This window comes from Parus major, chromosome 2, assembly GCF_001522545.3.
Source record: "Parus major isolate Abel chromosome 2, Parus_major1.1, whole genome shotgun sequence".
NCBI classification, from domain to species: Eukaryota; Metazoa; Chordata; class Aves; order Passeriformes; family Paridae; genus Parus; species Parus major.
Genome location: NC_031769.1, coordinates 121,104,366 through 121,126,075, shown reverse-complemented (window position 1 = coordinate 121,126,075; position 21,710 = coordinate 121,104,366). Strand labels below are relative to the sequence as shown.

The 21,710-nt window shown below is 37.8% G+C and overlaps 1 protein-coding gene across 2 annotated transcripts in view; it reads right to left on the bottom strand.

The window, feature by feature from the left end:
- ZFHX4 (zinc finger homeobox 4) overlaps window positions 1-21,710 on the bottom strand; it is a 149,981-nt gene that overhangs the window by 100,046 nt on the left and 28,225 nt on the right. The gene's annotated exons all lie outside the window — the stretch shown is intronic.

Below are 21,710 nucleotides of genomic sequence, written 5' to 3'. Positions count from 1 at the left end.
TTTATATACAGCCCTAAGCCATACCACCTTGTGCTGTGATCCCTTCAGATCTCACAGGCTAAAGCAGGGTCAGAACTCGGAGGGGAGATCTCCAAGGAAAACACCAGCACTACAAAAAAGAGTTTTGGTAATTCATTGATGGTGCTCTCTGTCTAAATTAGTAATGAGTCAGTGCCCTAGCTTGGTGTTCAACAGCACCGTCCTGTTAGGAAATGTTTTGGTTGAAACAAAGAACAGATTTCACAACTGCTTGTACTTAATAAAGTTATTAAGTACGTGGCACATTTTTTTTCAAAGGAGGAAGAGTGTTAAGACAAATGTCTTGGCCAAATTTCAACTTGTAATTATGTTTTGCCTACCTACAGGCGATTCCCTGTACAGTTTCACTTAAACACGGCTTTTTTTCTTTTTTTTTTTTCACCTGCCTTGAAAATACTTGCAGTGCAATGCTGCTGCACACAGTTAAACACGAGCTTTCTTCCATTCCACCAGTATGTACATGAAGATGGCCCTATATGCACTTAGGCTAACACAGAATGAAGGAGCACTGAATTTAATTAACATTGTTAAAACATTTTGAAAGCCTCTGAATAAAGGCTTTACAGAAGTGTAAAGTATTACGGTTTCTACAGTCTATTTATTTAGACTTAACAAGATTCCCTTCACACATACACACACATAACCTTTTTTTGCTTTGCTAAGTAAATGCACATTAATAAATAGTAGTGTTACCCAAGCCATCAAAAATGTATTTCATCTAAGAACAAACTCTCCCAACATGGGCACCCCGTACTCCCTTTGTCCTGTAAGACACTGAAGGACAAATGCAACTTGATAACGGGTGGAATGATCAAAAATTGAAATTTTTGATCAAGCAAATCAAGAAAGCAGATTCTTCATTTGCCAACCACTCTGAAAATGCAAGCTTTCAGTATCTTTTGAGACTTAGCCCAGGGCACAGTTAGCTGATCCGAGTTATGTATATGAAGTGAGGTTTTCAGAAAGAATTGGGGTCTGACTCATTTCAGTCTTTATAGGTTGAAACAGAGTGAAACTGCAACTAGAGGCAAGTTGAGAGAGTTGGAACAGAAGAGAAACTGCATCTGCAAAATACTTGCTGTCAGAAAATCTGGCTAATGGATAGACAGCTATATTCCTGGCAGCTCAAATCTCATCAAACTTCACAGGTTTGCCTCTCTTATCTCAGCAAATCTGAAGGTGGCAACCTGTAGGCCACTAAATTCTGCAAGTTCTGCATTTAGAATTAAAGCATCAGATGGAGAGACGGAAAATACTGGCTATATTCATCTGAAATTCTTGAATTAGTTCCGTCCATGCCCCACCTCTTGGCTGTTTGCTTTCCACGAATTTCTCCATACTAAATCTGCTGACCTAAGCAAGGAATTTGTTTCAGAAACAGCTATGTTTAAACACATACTGCAGAATATCCAGGGAAAACACATTCTGAATGTGTAAACTTAGCATTTCATGAAACAGCCCATTTCTAATGGTACATTTGCAATCAATCAGGGAACAGAAATATACCAGGTGTCAAACCAAAACCAACCAACAAAGCACAGAAGTTTTAACGCATTAAATATTGCAACTGACTCTAGCATTCAGCAGCGGCAGGACTGGGTACAGTTTTTGGAAGATACTGCTAAGATGAAAAAACTCAAGAGAAGCCAATTTGAAAGAGAAGCAACATCTATCCATTTAGCAACTAGCCATATACAGACACAGATATTACCAAGGAATGCTTATCACCCCTTAGGTTACCTCAGGAGCTAAATGCAGAATCAGCACAGCTTATAGGACAGCTATGTGGTGCTGCATTGGCCATTCCTACCACCTGTGCATGCCACCAGCAGGACTTCAGTTTACAACACAGCTGCTGTATCCAAAACCCCAAGGCTGGCAAGATAGGGAGGCAAACAATTGATTTTGCCATCCAAGTCTAATGATATTGCTCTGGAGATGAAAATCATCTGCATCACGGAGACACCCACACCTCAAGCATAGATGATTCACCCAAAATGGCCTTGGGCATATGTTAATCAAGAAGGGTGACAGACTAGAACTCAGCAATACTCCATGTGGGAGCACATGAGTGAACCACTGGGCTGATGAACAGCCACCCCAAACTACCCCCACTCTCGAGTCCTCATGCAAAAAAAGAATGGAATCACTCAAGAGTAACTTCATTTATTGCTCTCATGGCCTTCAGCTATTCATCAATACCACTTTATCATCAGCTGTATCAAGAGTATCCAACAGATCTGCAATAATAGGCATGTTTTAATAGTGTCTAAAGGGTAAAGAACTGCCCTGATGCCTCTGTCATCAAGTGCAGCTAGTAGTACTGATTCTGCCTGTCATCCTGCCTTTAAATATAGCAATTCCACATGCAGGTGTATTGAAGTGGCAGTAGTTTCACCAATTGGTGCCTCAATGTGCATATTCAGTCAGTCCTAATTTGACTCTCTCTTCTGCTAAGATAGTAGGTTAGAGTTCCCAAGTCAAACTCTCCACCATTTTTCATTGTAATTGACATAAAATATTCTAAAAAATATATATATATTCATTTAAATAATCAGTACAATTAGTTGTGCACATAAATATTTAATGAGCTTTTGAACTAAAGGTTCAACAGTCTAAGAGACTGGTAATAAGAAACAATATTTAATTCACTGGTGAGTTTTAGGATACTGAAAATGAAAGAAACAAAAGATCTGTTCCTTATTATTGCTAGCATAGAGTTATTCCCTACAGTAATTTGACCAAATTAAAAATCAGCATTTAAACAGAAGTCACCAGTTCAAAAGAGTAGTCCAAACCTGGAGTGATTACAATGCTTTTGCACACTGACTATCTCATGGTCCATCAGAAATGCTCTGACACTCTTACTCTGTTTTTAGCTCAGGGCATAACTCATCATAAGTCAGTATTGCCCCTTGTTGCTATAACCAAAAAAGCCTGTAAATGATAGCTCAGGTATCACTACCCCTCCTCTTCACCACAGGACCAGGCTTGCATTCAAGTCATTGTACTGGGAGATTCTGCACTGATGCTCTGTAGTTAGCAGGTATCACTTGTCTGCCCTTCCAATGCAACCTTGAGAACTACAATTTATTTAAACATTTTTTAAAAAGCAATGCACAGATTGAGACCAGCCTATTAAATATTTAAAGACACTATTGAACTGCAAAAAGCACCTGAACATTAGAATTAAAATAAACTCTGAGGATTTATGCTATAGGAGCTAAATTAATTTCAATGTGAATTTTGATCACCAAGCAAAAAGTCTATTCTTTAAAACACATAGTTAAGTTTTGATATGTATCTGCCATTGTTTGTTATAATGTTTTATTATTTAAAGCAACATAAACCACCCAAGTTCCCAAAGGGTTAATACAACTAGATGACTGAAATTCATGAGCATAATCCTAAACAAGTGAGTTGAAGTTCTATCAGGTCTATTTCATAGCATCAGGGATTACTGCTAGCAGTCTAATCCTACTGAGCCTAAGGGAGGTACGTTGTATTGTATTTGAAATCCTGGCCAGGAAAGAACGGAAGGTTAAATGGGTGCCTTGCTCTGTAATCAAATATCACAGGCACTACTTATCTATTCAATGAACAACTAACGTAGAAAATCAATTAGGAAACAAATAGCTTCTTCTTTTGATTTTTTTTTACCTAACAAAAAGAGAGAGTGAAGAGTAAATGTTTTTATAATACATGTTTAATGAAACTATATCATATTATAAAATAATCTATACATAGACTGGCAAGCATTAACTAGAAGGTACAAAATACCCCATAGCAACTGCTGGGTTTTAATGCTATTTCTTTAAGTACTAGGGCTATTTTCAAGGCTAGCGTGTATTCAAACTCTGGCAATTGAGCGTCTTCTGAGCACATAAAGCAGCACACAGAAACTACTCACACAAAAATATTAACTGACTGCAGATAATTGGACTGTGCTCAAATGAAATCACAAATACATATCCGGTTGTTTGTAACTGAACATCTTAAATTATGTATCAGCTGTGAAGAGCATTTCTTCAGCTGTGCATCATCTTTTGTTCACTTGGTTAAAATCCCAGGAGTACTGAAAAAGGCTGAAGCTCCTGCTGGTCTTTGTTCCCAGCAGGGAGAACTCCCTTTTGGTGGTCTTGAGGTTAACACCCTACCCGCCTCCCCCCCCATACCTGTCATTCTGAATAGACTTCACAGTCTGTGCACACAGACAAACAGCCTGACCTGGCCAGCTAGCTTGACCCCTGGGCAGGAAGAAGATCACATCTGGTTATTAATATTGGGACATTAAAAAAAATGTAATCTTCAAGGCACTTGGAGAAGCAGGCTGGCAATTATACAGTATGTACGGGATGTCAGTCAGGGAGCATGTTAGCCTGATATTATGTCCGAGAACACTAAAACGTTCATTTTGCTCTGATGAGGGGTTTCAAATACAGTCTCCCTCTGTATCTCTGAAAGCTGGCAAGAGAACTTTGCCCAAAGCACTTAAATCTCCAGATTATCTGTTCTTACACTTCACAATTTTTAGTCTGTTTTACACAGTTTTATAATGTAAAACATTTGTAGCTGAAAATTGATGCAACTAGAAAAAAGATCCCACGTGATTTTATAGTAGAGAAAGGCAACTGATAAAGGGAACAAAACCCCTCAAAATTACAGTTGTGAAAAACACGTTCCCATTTCATTCTCTGAGTATTTTACCTCTATCCAGATTTTTTAGTTTGTTCATTCTAGGCTGCATAGTAGACAGTTTAAACACAGTTTATGTAATTGGCTAAAATATACAGAAACACATTTGTACATGCTTGTGATATATATTATATTCAGATGTATTTATACAAAGCTTTATATAGCACAGATTTAAGCATCATGTGTGAAATCTTAGTTCCGCCAAATTCAATGGAAAATTTACCCTTAGCTGGAGTTGGGACAAAAATTAACCCTACTTAAACAACTACACACTCCCATCAGGATATGTACTGTGAATATCAAAGCCTTGATTTGACCCCTTTACAAAGCCAGACAATTATTTATATGTGGCCCCAGTGGTTATACGTAAAAGAGAATGAAAGACCATGGTCTGGAAGTATTATATGTCATGTGTTTTATCCCAGCCTTATTGATGCCACATGGAAGATTTTATATTGTCAATATGAACCCAGCACAGGTCCTGCATTTTGCACAAAGGGTACTCTGACTGCTCAAGGCACACTTCTACACCCGTCATGTGAAAGGTAGAGCAGCATGGTCTTCAGAGAATTTTCAGCTGAGTCCTAGATGATGATGCCAACAAAATCTCTGTACTTGAAGCAAGACCTGAAATTGTCTCCAAGAGTAATTATTATAAATGCCTCCAGCCCAGTTAGCTTAAATCAGCTGTCATTAGTTTGGTTTCACTGCAAACCACCATCAAGACTTTTCCTTGCTTTCAAACAAAAAAATTTCCTTTCAGATTACATTGGGGCAACACCCAGGATGAGCCTTTCACCAATGATGTGTTAATCTTATGATCTCTGAGTCTGAAAAAGGAGCTTCATAGCACTGGAGGTGGGAAGTTTCCAGCTTTTCAACACTGGCACTTGTTTTTAGCTCTGATAGGCTTTGAGAAGTCAGACGTTCAAACTGAAATGCTACTACGTATGGAAAAGCTATTACAGGAAAAATGTAAGACGTTTCTAAAATATATTAGTCACAAAGTTATAGCAGTGTTTTTTCCCTTTAATATTACTAGGGCTTGGCTTGGTACATGCAATCATATGAAAAAGAGTATTGATACAGTTAAAGAGCACCCCACAAATTTCTAACATATTTTTCCTAATGAAAAATACGCAGCAGGTTAAAAATGCATGATAGTTTCCTGTGAGACATTCTGCATACCCTTTTTCCCTCTTTATTTCTTGAAACAACACAGCCAACTCAAGCTCAAGACAATAAAATTTTTAACCCAGTCATCCCAGATGAACAGAAATGCATATCTGACAATGCACGTAAACACATACACAAGAGAAAGTGGAAAATAAAGTTATTGGCAGAAAAGGAGGAAAAATATAAAGGGGTCTAGGGCTTTGCAAGAGTGAAACTGTGCTAAGTGCTGTAGAAATCCAGGTGCAAATGGCACTGTGAAAAACAAACACATAGAGATGTGGATAGAGAAGGAAGAAGAATGTGATGAGGTGGTAAAAAATGTCTGTGTGTGCAACTGAGGTTGCAAAAAGTAAACCACAAGGCAAGGATGACACTGTGCACACTCCTGAGGGAGCTGGCATTTTGGAGTGAAATTCCAAGCTTCAGGCAAGAGAGGAAATGTTTCTGACAGGTTGGGGCCCTTTAGGGCGGAGGCTTTCTGGTTTTAAATAGTAGCTGCTTAAAAAATGCTCACAAATGTGGAATAATTCAGGAGGAGAAATTGCCTATAAATGAGGTGTCCTAGTGTGTATGCTCACCCACAAAATATGCCATGTTTATCAATACTCACTAACCTGGTTTGATCTGTAAAAAAGATGTTTAGGAGGTGGATTTCACTGTATCAACTAACAGTCTGTATCAAACAGGCAAAATGCTTCCATGAGAGGGAAAACAGTCCCAAATTCACACCCTCTCCTCTTTTACACATCCTCATTGCAGAGCAGTCTCTCTGGCTCTGCCTTTGTGACTAGCCTTTTATCTACAGCACCAGAAACAAATGGGAAAGCCCTAGAAATAAACTTTGGGAGAAAAACAGGAACAGTAACCATCAATTTCAGCAAGAAATTACCCAAATAACAGGACTTTTTGAACTGGATAATTTCTCACAGTAGTGACAAACCACAGTAGTCAAACCACAGGAGAGCCATGTCCCAGTCAATTAACAGAGTTAAGAAACACTGTCGTTTTGGAAAACTTCTCTATCCTTGGAGTAATACTACTGAGATGAGAAATACTGCAACAAAGATAGATTTGGCCTACATTCTTCCTGTCTCTTTCCTCTCATCACCATTTTAACAGGAAACAAACAATGTTTTTAAAGCTTCAAACAAATTCTGCAGAGGATAAAAACTAGAAAAACCTCTGTATTTTTCCTGAATCTTTGCAAATATTTAGACTTTTGCTTAACAATTTGACCTATCTCATACTAAAGACACTTCACAGACTCTGCTCATGCCACTGGCAGCTGAGAATCTCATCTTTGTGGCATAGTGAGGAAATAATCCTCACCAAAAACTAAATGCTGGGTGAAAAGTTGGGGGATGGGATGTGTGAATGAGAGCCTCGTGCATGTTTTAGCACTGAAAAAGAACAACTGGTGCTGGGAAAGAACTGTGCTGGTTCATCAGATCTAGCCCAGAACACACTGACACAGCCCAGGAAGACTCCCTGCAAGGTGAGCACAAGAAAAACGAAACCTACCTGAGCAGGGGATCAAAACACAGGACTGTAGTCAGACCCTGCAGCTTGTGACAGCCGCCACTGCCTTTCTGTAGCAGATAAAAAGTTTTCTGCAGTCACCAGCATCCTCCTGAGCCGGCTCTGCCTGGGAGCTCCCCACGTCTCCCAGTGCAGCAGGGATTTCACTCTCATCACAGACACACTTCCCTGTACTCCAGCTCCTGCCATTGCTGGTCCTTCTCCTGGCACATCTCCTACGTGCTGTGCGCTGCTGGACAGGGCACACACAGCTGCCTCCCTGCCACAAGCAGAAAAACCCTGCCCTCCCCCAAAACAGGGAACTTACATCAGATCCCCAGTTTCTTCTTTGCCCCATTAATGGCAGGAAGGGAGCTGAGCCAAAATTAGAGAGGGCTGTCCTGTGACTGTGTGTTTGTCATATGCTTCCTTGTTTCAAGTTTTCTTCAATGACTAATAGCCTCTTTAAGAGGTCCAAACAAAAGTTAGCCATTCTAAGATGGAAATTGCTGGACATAGTGAGAAACATTTAGAAGAATTTCTTTTTATGGGGGCATAGGAAATAAAAAAGGAAAAAAAACTCTCAGCGTTTATATACTTCTCCAAAAAAAAGGGAGGGGGATGAATGTAAGGCATTTCAAACCTAATTTTGTGAAAAAAACATTCAGTGATCTGCTGCCAAGATAAGCACCTCTTTTGCTTTAACTAATTAGCACTATTACAGGGTTCAGTAGTGACATTTCAAACTAGCCAATGCATCCAGCCAAGAAGGCTGTGCAAGGATGGAGGCTGGCAGTCAGCACAGAGGTGACAGTCACTCGTGAGCATGACCTTGGATCCTGGGATGCTAAACAGATGCTGCTAGGAGGAGCCTCTAGGACTCAGTATTCTAGAAAACAGACCCTAATCCTTCCACTTTTAGCACTTTCTATTGGTAGGTAGAGCACAGCTAATTTAAATTCAGGTATTGACTGTCCTGAGCTAGTGTTTATATACAGTCACACAGGGAATTTAAACTTCCTGGCTTGCTCTGAAATTAGTATTTCATTTCAAATTTTGTGCTGACTTGGTGGGGAGGGAATTTGGCATCATATTTTCACATTACTTCACACTACATACAGGGTAGCATAGTTACTATATATTTCTTTCTCTTCTAAACCCTAATGTGAAAGGTTTTAATGTCAAGCAGCATGAAGGCCAGAACAATCTGAAAGTCAACATAGCTCCCACAGTATGAGTTCAACCACAACAGACATCCCATCTGTATTTCATGGTATACCTTAATAACAATCAATAATACATTAAAGTTAGCACTGAACAGTATGAAAAGAGTGCACTACAAAGAGTCAATTGCAGTTATGCCTCAGCCTTGTAGTCCCCATGCAGAAACAGCATCTTCTATTTTGCATCAGTAAATAAATATCTGGGGTAAATATTTGTAGATATGTGGTTAATTAGCTATTTCTGTTCTTCAGGATCAGCAAATAGTTAACTGCCTACAGGCATTTGCACCTCAAGCCACCAGGTATAGCAATACCTGTGGGAAAGCAAGGAGAGGCAGCTATCTGAGGAGACAGGCAATGTGACATGGGCACAAGGAGATGCTTCTTTCTCTCACTCTCCTAATATTAGGGGGAATTTAATCACTCCATGGGTTAATTTAGAGCTTGATTTTTTTTTTCCAGTCAGCTGACAATGCAGAAGCAGCCTAACCACGTAATGTAGGCACTTAACAGAGGGGCAAAAAACTCATGGATTAAAAACTGACAGAGACAGAAAACAAACTAGATGAACTAACAGAGCATTTAACAGAACAAAAGTTACCTCTGTCTTCTAACTGCAAACTAGGATTGATCCTGCAGAAGTCATAAATAAATTAATGACAGTCAAGACCAGCCAAAGAACTGTGAGAAATGCCAGATACATTTAAAGTTAACTCATCATGAAGAAGAAGCTCAGTATTGATGGATAAATCCAAGAAAATGTATATTAAAAGGAATACTTTGAACCTATCAAACATGTTACTGGTGTCTAAGTTAAATGTAGCCACTCTAGGACACTTCAGCATCAGTTTGAAGGGGCGGCGTGGGAAGAAGCATGTAATGAAAGGCAACATATTTCCAGCACAGACTGCAATAGGATTTGTTTAAAGCAGATTATATTTTTGGATGCACCAGGCATGGGACAGTAAGATCATACAGTTCCACTGAGAACAGCGTGTTCAGTTCTGAAATATCTGTGTATCTCCAGAAAAATTTAACAGCGGTAAAAGGAGTTCAGAGATCAGTGATGGGATTAGCAGAAATGTGGAAAAACTTCCACTAAAAGCAAGACTGAATGGATTGAAATTTTTTGTGTAAATAAAAGAGAGGCATAATAAAAAGACCATAAAGTAATCATAAAGATTATTGTGAAGTTATAAAGGTTATGTAAAAGATCGTAAAGCGAGTAAGAACACATGACCTCTTTCATTCTATTACCAGATTAATAAAAACAAACAAAACTTAATAAACTAATAACAGAAAAATTTTAAAACCTAAAGAATATTTGTATGCAGGTTAAATTAATCTGTGGAACTCCTTCCCACTGCATGTGATTGAGCCAGAAGTTCACTTTATAAACTGATTTGATATTTGGATACCTATAAGACTACCCAAAGACAATTTTGGAGGGCAAAAAATATAACATAATAATCAAAAATACTTGAATTTGTATGATGTTAATTCATTGCAAAGTACGGAGGACATATGAAAAGAACAAGAATTTTCCTGTATATACAACATTATTCTATATTTGCCCATGAAATCTTTCTTTTATTTATTTTTTTTGGTCTGCTTTGCTCTGAGAAGCAATTGTTAGGCAGTCTGTAGCAAAGAGATTAGATAAGGTGGACTAATGGTATAATTTGCTGTGATAGGACAATGATTGCATACTTGGCCTATTAATGTGTTGTTGCTTTTAAAATAACATTCTCTTCTGTTATGGACAGCCACTGCAAGAAATGTACTTAACTAACTTTATTTGCAATGGAGTATTTTTCATTAGGACAGGTTGCAAAGATATCTCATGATTAAGTGACTCAGAAAGAGCTCCAAAGGAGAAAGAAATATTCTTTATACCCAGACCAAATCCTGATAATTTCAGCCCTAAAAGTGTGTATAAGAAAATTGTAAGTAACTGGGAGAAGGAAATTAGAAGAAAAATGGAAATCCAACCTTTACTACAACAGACACTAACATATACAGACCTTTGTACAGCATTACAGAAGATGACAGTAGCAGCCCGGGGTATGTATGGACACAGATAGTTTTAAATACTGTTTATGCTCCTGGGAAGTGCACACTTTTATAGGAACACACACTTGCCCTTTTGTCACCATCCATTGCAACCCCTGTGCAAGAAACACAGCCTCAAACAACTGTGACTTCCTTCCTACCACTACTGTTGGATAGCCGTCTCTCTGAGCTCTTGTGAGCATCAACAACTTCAGACTCCACCTCTACCTCTGCCCAATACTCAAATTCACCCTTCCCAACTACAGACACTCTGTTAAGTCCATGTAAAAACAAATATTTGCAGACAGAAAGATAGACATATGTGAAGAACTTGTTATGCTTAATTATAATTCTACGAGGTTCATTTAGACTGTCGGATGTACTACAGGCCAACCTCTCACTCACCTCTGCTTGGTTAGAGACTCATAGGGTTTTTTTCTCTCAAAGCCATGCTCTGTTTCCCAGTACAGACAGTATTGACCTTACCTTCCAAATCTATTAGGACAAACAACTACTAAAAGTAAAGGAAAGACATTTGTTTAGTTCCTGTTGTGGACACATGAGGCATAAAACCTTTGTATCTGGAGAGCACAAAAGCTGAGTGAACTGGGATACAGGCTCTCTGTAGCATGAGATTTCAGAGTCTCCTTTTATTGATTACCAGCTCAACTCTTCCTTATCATAAAAATTGTTACTTACACAGAACTCTTCAAAACCAGCATAGCTCTTGTACTTTGTGTGCCCCAAAATGCTTTGGGTAAACCATATCATCTGTTTGATGATTCTCAGGTAGCTGAGGCCACAGAATTTGGGCTGTTCAGTGAAAAACTCATGAAATAAAAGAAAAAACATACCGCAGAAAGACTTCTTGGATCCAGGCCCTACATGTAACATGTTGAGTCAGAGATGATCCCAAAAACCTATTTTTGTTTTTTTGAGAAATTAAAAGAAAAAGACAACCCAAAAAGAAAAAAAAAAATCAAAGTGACTACAGAGTGTCTGAGAAAGGATTTGCTTTGTCAAAAAATACCTGTAAGCAGTCCTAATGACTAGCTACAAAGATTTTCATTCCTTGAGTTCCATAAGTCACAGAAATTCAAGTGTTGCGAAGATATTGTTGAAGCCTGACACACTACAAAACACACCAGTGGAGACAGGAACAGAGAGACAGAGCACATTGACAGCATATCCAATTCATCATGACCTATGAGACTACCTTAGTAAATCAAAAAGTGACAAAGAAAATCCATAGCCTAGGTACAACACCTATTACTAAGAAGCATCTGCAACAGGGTTAGACCCAGGGGACTAACAATACAGCAGTGCTTTCAAATCTGCCCAAACTCTAGGTCAGAAATTTGATAAAATTAGTCCCAAACTATTTTCTGTGTCCTGTGATCTTTGTCATCTGAGAGCTGACTTCAAAAGATCCTGTCCTGACATATCCCAGGATTCCAGCTTCCTCCTGGGTCAAGATTTTGAGTCACAGAAGTTCCTGAACAAATAAGGACATAAGGTTTTCAGAAAAACTTGCAGTTTGGACTCTTTTTTTCCACCAGCTTTATTCTTCTGAATTTCCAGTCATTCATTAGCTGCTTACATATCTGCAAATGCCAAAGGGTGTTTCCAAAATAGTAACATCTAGATATTAAAGCTGTCTCATTTCAGTAGTAAAGCAAGCATTTTTCCATGCTCTCATCACTAGCACACAAAGAACAAGAATACCAAGATCCTCCTTAGACTTTGTTTCATTGTTCTAGTTGTAAAAATATCAAGTTTCTGGTCATTCACAAAGTGTTTATTCAATTAGAGAATGTTAGTATTTTTTTCCTTAATCTATTTCCCATAGAGCAAGTTTTTGTCTAAGTTACATAGAAAATAGGAACATTGTTGTCTGAATGGTATGATGTAAAGCTGCGTCAGGGGAAGTTCAGCTTGGGCAGTAGGGAAAGGTTCTTTACTGAGAGAGTGGTTGGTCACTGGAACAAGTTTCTCAAAGAAACTTTGGTTGGTCACAGCACTAATTGTGTTCAAGTTCAAGGAGCATCTGGATGACACTCTTAGTCATATAGTTTAGTTTTAGGTAGTCTTGCAAGGAGCAGGAAGTTTGATTCAATAATCCTTATGAGTCCCTTCCAACACCAGACATTCTGATTCTATGATTCTGTGAATAAGAAGTGCCCTTCCTTCTCCTTTACCATTAGGACACAGAGTTTTGAATTTAGGATAAGGATAATATTAATCATAGCTATTATGATACCTGAGCCACTTGTAACATTTTAGGATTTGCCACGGAAAACATCTTCCTTTTTAATAAAGTTGTTTGGAGACAACTGACCTCTCCCACCCAAGAACTGCTATAGGTCCAAACACAAGCTTAGGATGCCAATGGAAAAATTCCTTATGTGCTAAACAACTTTAAAATCAAGAGATGTAGACCTTTGGAGATACCTGGTAACATTCTGGAAAGAAGAATTTCCTCTGTTGGCCTTTGTTTCAAAAGGTTCATCTTGAACATTCTTTAAGAGTAATCCAGATTTCTCTTAAAGGCTGGGGTACAAACTATCCCAGATTCTGTGCCCTCTTTATGGGTAAAGGTGGCTCTATGGTTCTTTTCTCCAGGAGCAGTGCAAGGAAGTAGTGCATGCTCTTGATTTTTAAGAGAGTTTACAAGGGAGAACAGGGACTACAAATAAATAACCTCTTTGGGCAGAGCACTAAATACTGTCCCTATATGCTAGGCTTCCTGCATACAATACAGCAACAAACCAGTAGTTGTACAGTCATGTATTTTACACATGTGAATCATGGCAACAGCATGGTTTGATTAATACTCTAAGGTAACAATTTTAAATAGAAAAAAAAGTCACATTTTTGTTGGGCGGTCAAACTTGCACTCTTGGAATGAGGCTAGTATGTTGCTATTCATCACTCCCATTAGCAATATGTTTCCTATTCATGCATATGACCAAGGAGCATTGCTCATACTCCTTGTATATGACAAAACCATTTTTTTCTGTTATTGTAACTGCTACTGCAGTAGGATGCCCAAGGCATGGGAATCTGCACACTTCATCATTCAAGGACTACCTTTGCTCAATTTTTGTTTTCTTCAATACCCCCTGCCTTTAAAAGCTAAGGATTATTTTAATGCATTCCTTCCCACTGGTAGAGTAGAACATGCAGTTTCCCCTGAGGCTATGGTGCACAGTACGCTGTGTATCTGTCTGCTGCAGTACTGAAGGGTTGGCACCTTCTGCTGCAGACCAAGGGGGGTAATTTCTATGACATCCTCTTTCGTGGTTGTCCACAAAGCAAAGGTCTTGAAGTTCTTAGCAAAGCTTCACTTTTTTATGTATCAGCATGAGGTTGTATGATCACCAGTCTGCACTATCTGCCTGTATTAAGTACATCAGCCTAACAGGCAAAACATCAGGTTCAAAAATTAATACAAGCCACCACTTGTAATTTATGTTTTATCACCATAACACCCCTATTTGCATTTAACATAATTAATACCTATATTTACTTGTACTGTATTATATTTTACCCCCAAACATACACATGGAAATTTATCCAAGAAAATACACCTCCTGAATTGTGCCAAATCCTTGCTGAAACCAACAGAAATTGCATTACTTAGTATTTCACACCAGCATCTTCACTATACTTCCTTATCCTTTCCTGCTCCAGTAGTACCCCAAAGGAGAAAAAAAGAAGAAATGCAGAGAATTAATTTGCCCATCTAGCAATATAGAGCCAGTACAGTCTCAAAAGCAAATGTGTCCTGTACATATGAGGTCTGTAAGATTTTACTCCCATTAACTCTCTTATAAAATCACAGTTCTGGCATTTTGTGTGGATAGACCTACAAACCCACAGATCAAGGGAAAGTTTCTTCTAAATTACTTAGCAAAAACAATAGCAAAGCTGAATTACATGTATCCATGACAAAATATAACTCTCCTGTCATGCATCAGTCTTTTTACTTTTTTTCTACTGCTCATTTTTAAATATGTGGAAGAGCGTAGAGAAAAATCTCATCTGGGAGAGTCTGGCAAACTAATTACAATTTTAGAAAAGACACCTGTAGTGAGTTGCATAATATCAGCTAAAATCTCCTAAGGGTAACAAGAAAATCTGTGTTGCAAGGCTGGGAGGGAATGGCTGCTAAATCCATAGCTGCAATCTATTAATGCACACATACATATGCACTCACATTGACATAATACTCTTACATACACTATACACTGCATCTCTGCTTTGAATCTCAGTCAGAAATAATTACACATTTCTCTTAATGTCAGAATGAAAGAACTCCAGGCGCAAAAAAATAGCTGTTATACAGCCATTTTGTGTGTTGAGCATACTGAATAAATGAGGCTGATCCTCTTTCTGCTGCTTTGGCTCTCCTTGCTCACTTTTCCTGCTCTGCAAGAGGACCTACCCACTCGGGCTCCACTGGGCAGGCTGCACACTGCAAGCAGTCTGGTACAGCCTCCTTTCCAAGGGCAGCCTCACATACCCTTACCCAGGACAGCACACAGACTGGGGCTCTGGACAACATTTCAGCAGAAAAACATAAGGATTCTTTAAACCATGATTTGAGAACACCTCCCTATTTCAGCAGTGTACCATAAACTGAATACAAAATATGGTATTTTTTAACAAGGACCATTATGTAAGATAATCTGAGAGAGACACCTGAATATCAGATTAAACTTACATAAAATATAATGCAAAAATGTTTTCTCTACTGTTTAATTTTAAATTTATCATAAAAAAGGATAGTTTTGGAATTGCTATTTTACCAGCCAACACTATTTTTTTTTTGTTAGTTTGGGGTTGTTTTTTTTTTTTTAAATAAATATTCTTGTCTATAGTGTACAAATACATACAGTAGCCATGACTACACAATATATGTACAGCTGTGATTAAATAGTGTGTTCTTTGAACACTGGTTTCTCTTTATACATGTAAGCACATATATACATGAATTATAGTAACTAACACTTGCAGTGGAAATTAAATTTCATAAAACATTTAAAACCTTAAGCGAATATAAATCTCAAAGAACTTTAAAAATTGAAATACCTTCTCTCCTCTATATAAGGTTTGTGTTGAGGAAAAAATTAGAACAACTTTTGTTTATCACTGAAAACAGTTTTCCTCTAAACAGACAATAAGAGTAACATCAAGCAAAGCTTGCTTTGGCTCCTCAGGTGTGCAGACATATTCCAATTTCCTTTCCACAATGATTTTTATGCAAATCAACGCTGCACAATCTCCTGACCTCTTTTACCACCATACTGGGACAATGACAGTTAAATAATTGGATTGGCATATTTGTAGGCTATTTTATTTTATATTAAAAAGTTAGTGCAGGACAATTGAAATGAAAAGAATGTGACTTTCTGTTAATTCCAAACTGATGAAGTACCAACATTTCATGCCAAACAGAGTAAAGCAAACAAAGTGATTTGGGATGTTAGTCCATTCATCCCCATGTGCATATACTTCACACCCCCCCTCAGTTGTTAATTCCTAACAACGATGCTTTCATCCAGAACAAGGATAATGAGAAAAAACCAAGCAGTGTTCCTTGGGGAACTGTTACACTAAAAGTTACCTAAGGACTAAATCCCACTTGTGCCTCCTGCACGTGATAAAGATGAGCAAAGCATTCAATACTCCTGGCTGATTTAAAATCCAAATATGCAAACAGCATTATGGAATCCAGACAGACTATTCTGCTTCGCTGATGACAGATGTGGAAAAAAAGCTGGTCTGATTAATCTTTTGACTTTGAACCAGCAGAGAAGTGGACACCTCGCTTTAAAGAGCAATGCAGAGTCCCAGCTGAAGAGCAGGTGCTGCACAGTATTTGCCTTTCCTGCAGAGGATGCTAGCTAGCAGGACCAAGCAGCTGACCATGAAAAGTCTTGGCCCTAAGTGACCCAAGAACAGATTATAAATCTATCATATAAAATATTGCAAAAGCCCCATTTGTTCTTCCACCCTTTCAATACGTGATGTTATACATTTGTGATTCTCTCGTTTTATTGGGCTCTTCAGAAAGCTGTTTATGATCATTTGTGGACAAAACAAAGGCTCATTGTAAACTCTCTTTTAAATAAGTTGGAAGGTCAATATGAAACAAAGGGCAGCACTTTCATAACTGCTTACATGCAATCTATGCTTGTGTGTGTAATATTACAATGCATTTCAGCAAAGGGATAGAGTCCTAGCTAATTACAAAGCTAACATATAATAGTATTGCATTAGCAGCCCAAGAAATTCCTATTGAATTGCATACATCTGAAAATAGAAAGACATGCTTGTGCTGAAACTTAATTATCTTGGCAAAAATTGTGAGGGCTTGATTCTCAGAAGACACAGACACAAAGCTCTGCTTTACACTCCCAAGGATCTAATTCTTTGTTTATTCAGACAACCTCCATCAGATAAAACTTACCATTTGGATTTCACTAATTTGCCTTCTTATTTATGGTATCTACAGTTAAGTAACACAATTACTGAAGGGAAAGAATACTTCTGATCTACAAATACAAGGTCTGAAAGAGACAATCGGTGTGCTCTGCCAGGTTAAAAAAGTTAATGCTGCTGCATTCCACCCGAGGCAAAGAAGACAAGCCTTTTCCAAGGACAGGTCTGACTGAAATGCTTTTTTATGGGTTCAAAGTAAAACATTATGGTACAAAAATGAATACAGCTTTGTTTGTTTCTTCAGTCATCGTTAGCAATAGACATAAGAGTATTCTGGTTTTGAGCCCATATGGAAAGACCATCAACACTTTCTGCTTCTGGGTCCTTTGCCAAAATACCATATCCCACATGCCTTTTACCTTAAAACATAAAAGAAAAGGTGTTGTTCTGGTCAAATAAAGAAATAATTTTTACTAGCATACGTCTAATGTTAAAGCTGCCTAAATCCTGCCAAAGACATTACAACACCATCTGCAAAACAGATTTTCATTAAATTGATCAGTTTAAAGTTAAGCAGCTAGGCAGATGATGCTTTTGAGCTAACCTTTAACCTTTAACCTCCTTAAACTGAAATCAGGTCACTCCTTTTGGGAAATATCTTTGCCACTTGAGAACATGGGAGGTAAAGTGATCTACCAAAATTTAAAAATCATAGTGCTAATAGTGTTGTGCATCAATACTTTGTCAATACAAGGAAGACCAAGGTAGTTCTTGCACAGCTGAGTATTAGTCTGCTAACTGCTGCCTCTCACTTTCCCTGAGCTCCTAAATAGTTGCATACACAATGTAAACTGAAGTAAATATACAATATAAAAGCAATGTCTACTGAAGGTATTATCAGCTAGTCAAATAATATTTTTGATAAACTAACTTCAAATATTTATTTGTGATTAGAAATTGATCATGTCATTCAGTTAATTGGTTAAGTAAGTTTTATTTTCAGCCATTCCAGTTTACTTTACAAAACAGCTATCTTGTACTTATTTGCTTATCAATAAAAGTATTTGGAAACTATTTTATGAGCACAGATATATGCCATTCTTTGAATCAAAAGTTATTTGACTAAGCTACAAAATGGCTGCCTTAGGAGCAGTTCCTGCTGTATGTATTTTACATCTACAGAGATAGATCACTGTCCTGCCTCAGCTTCCCAAATCTGCAGAAGTGGAATGCTTCCTCCTGCAGAATGGAAATGCACTTTGTTGCTATAGAAGCTTTCTCTGTTTACTTGTGGAGTCACTGAATGCTTCTTGATGGAGGCTGCCAAGAACTTGCAACTCTTCTGTGGTTTAATTTGCTAATATCGAGCTCCACAATTCCAAAAGTAAGTCTTTGGGAAATTCATTTAGGCCAAGCTGAGTTCACTCAGGGTAAGGCTGTCTTTGTTCTGGTTCTTAGAAGCCACATTACCAACACCATTTGAATACTGCACTTCTGTAAGGAACAACCAGGCCATTCCTTCTTTAAATAACTTAGAAAACAGCTAAAGGTTCCACTTTGCCACATTTAGAATCTAACTCTAAAAGTGACATTTCCGTACTGCCTAAAATTATACAGCTTCAGAAGAGAAGCTCTGATGTTCATGGTCGCTTTAAAAGCTACGACTATGAAAAGACATCCTTTTATTCCATCAATAGTTAAGAACAGGGGGAAAAATCAAGCTGTTATAGCAACATTTATAAAAAGAAAATTCACAAAACAATAACATTTAAATAAATATAAATGACTGAAGAAAAACTTTGAGGTACTTGACAAAGCAAAGGAACAAAGTCACAGATTCTTTTTCTGTGCTTTCAGATGGTTTTAGTATTAAACTTTTTATTGCCAAGCCATATTCACAGCACCCTAATTTTAAAAGAGAGGAGCTGCTTGAATATAAACACAGTTCATGAATATTCAATATTGCTCCCAAGGCATATATCTATTATTCATATAAATTAATGTTCTTTTTTTTCCTTAGGTTCTCTAAAAGTTTATCTGATGTATCAAGAGAAAAAAGTTTACAACTCTCTTGGTGTCAACAGCTTCACCAAGGCCTGACAAAACTATCAAGTCTGCTAGCTGATAACTTAAGAGACTTTCAAAGTTGTATTTATTTCCATCTTGAGGCCTGAATGTACACATACAAGAGTCAAGTTTTCTGGGTGATGTACAGAGGCATTACATTGTATTGCAGAGCACACACATCTAGAACATTTTGGTCATTTGGGACACATTAAAACACTTCATGCCAACCCCCAAATCTTAAAAAATAACACTAATACTCCAACTGATACTTTAAATGAGACATCACTCTCCTTCAAATTAACCTTAAAATGAAATTTTATAAAAACAGTGTATGCATCTGTCTATGCTATCGATGTTCTGAGAGTCCTTAAACCTAGTGGGGTTCAAATTTCCAAGATTCTCTAAGAGGTCATGAGGGACAGAAACTTTTTTAAAAAGCTGAGATACTCACTAGCAATCCTTGGGACAAGTCCTTTAAAAATACAAGCATCAGGAGAATTGGAACCCTATGGTTAACAGCCAGACACTTTCAATTGTCCTACTTAGGCCATGAAGCCTAGAGGGTATCTGGGAGTTTATGGATTCTGTTTCCACTGGGACATCCTTAACTGATTCAAAGACTGAGCTCCAAAGGCTACTGATGGTCCCTTGCTGTGTATGATACCCACACTGCATAGATGCTACTGAACTGCTCCAGCTAACAAACCAGCATCTGGCAGAGAAGCAGATCCAGCAGCAGGACATTTTTACTGATGAGGGCCATGAGCTAAGACCCTCTCCCTTACCATCCCACATCAAATATTTTGTAGGACTGGCTGGAAACCCAAACATGTTTGATGAAGGTTTCTCTAGGGATCAGACTGAGTGACTGAAGAGAAAGTACTGTTTTGAGTAGATAGTTTGTGTACCTTTTGATTATAGGTTGTTTATTTTTTTTAAAAAAAAGGAAGGTGGCATCTAATTTTCAACACTCTCAGAAGCTTTGACAGTGAAGCTGTCCGAGAAAAGCCTTCTGCCTTCCCTTCTCCTACTCTATTATTCCTGTCTGGGGCTACATTTGCAGTAGCATTTCTTCGAATGGTGGCATTATAGAACAAATAATTGAAATAATGCAGGTTAACACTCAAAAAAACAGGTGAGGACCTAAAATGTGTGGGGTTTTTGTTTGTTTGTTTGTTTTGAAACCCTGACTCAGAGTGTGGTTGCACAGTGTAAATGGAGGAAGCAAGGAATGGCTTCACAAATGACAGGGAGCAGAAACCTCTAAAGGGACTTTTGCTGCTGAGGAAGGCTATGTCACTACACTCTCAGCTCTTTTCATACTTTTCATAACAGGATGTAAAAAAAAAAAGCCAAAAAAAGCCAACAACCTCTAGAATTAAGGAAAAATACAATTTAAATAAAATACATTATTAAATTAGAAGAGTAGCCAGTACTGTGGGACAGTATAATAGACCAAAACTTGTGTTACTGCCATTTCTTCTCACTGCTGATGCACCAAGGTCACAACTATCAGGTTATAAAATGAAAATCTATGTTATCACCTGTGCAGCATGCATTAGCTCAGACCAACCATGGCTGAACACCAGAAAAATGTTATTTCTTGCCTAAACTAGAGATCTACTGAGACTTCTCCATATTTGCTGTGTATGTGCAGGTCTTCAACATGATTAGAAAACCAGCATAATTCCTGTAATCAGCAGATGACTCCTGATAGTTTAGTTATCACAGAATCCTAGTATAAATCAATAGATAACACTTGCAAAATGGATTTTCTAATCATATTTAGAGCTTGTTACAGTGACTAATGGTTTGCAATATTTCCTGAATTTTTATATCCCCTAGACAAAAGAAGTTTTTAATAAGTTACAAAGTTATTCATCTTGGAAATGAATGTGTTATATTTTGTACATGAACCAAGACAATCAAGCCAATCCAGTAAACACACTGCAGAAAATAAGTTACCCCATAATTAGGGTTTGGAAAAAGTCATGACAAGTTGTGTAATAAATGGTATTCATCACTCCCACATATTCATTATATCCACATAGTTTTTTCCAGTAAAGATAAAAATATAGTTGCCATTCTACTAACATATTTATCTACACCACACCCTTTCATGTTTGTGTAAAATCATTGCTGGTTTGGAAAAGAAGGGCAGACAAAAGGATGACAGTGCTTACTTTTGAATAGCCTTTGCAATAATGTGGCGTATTGCATGTGCTTACTGAAAATACCAATGTAAAATAACTTGGCTGTGACACATTATGGTTGCAAACAGATACATATGCCAGAAAGTGACTACTTTCCCTATGAACAGTATGGGAAAAACATCATTTTCCATAATTTCTGTCAAGCTTCTGACCAAACTGCAATGGACAAAGTCTGAAAAGATTATGAGAGATGTAAAACACCTCTAGTCATTTATTAGGAGAGAACTTTTTTCAAAAAAAAAACTAACTTATGGACTGTGTGTTTGCAGAAAGTGCCTCC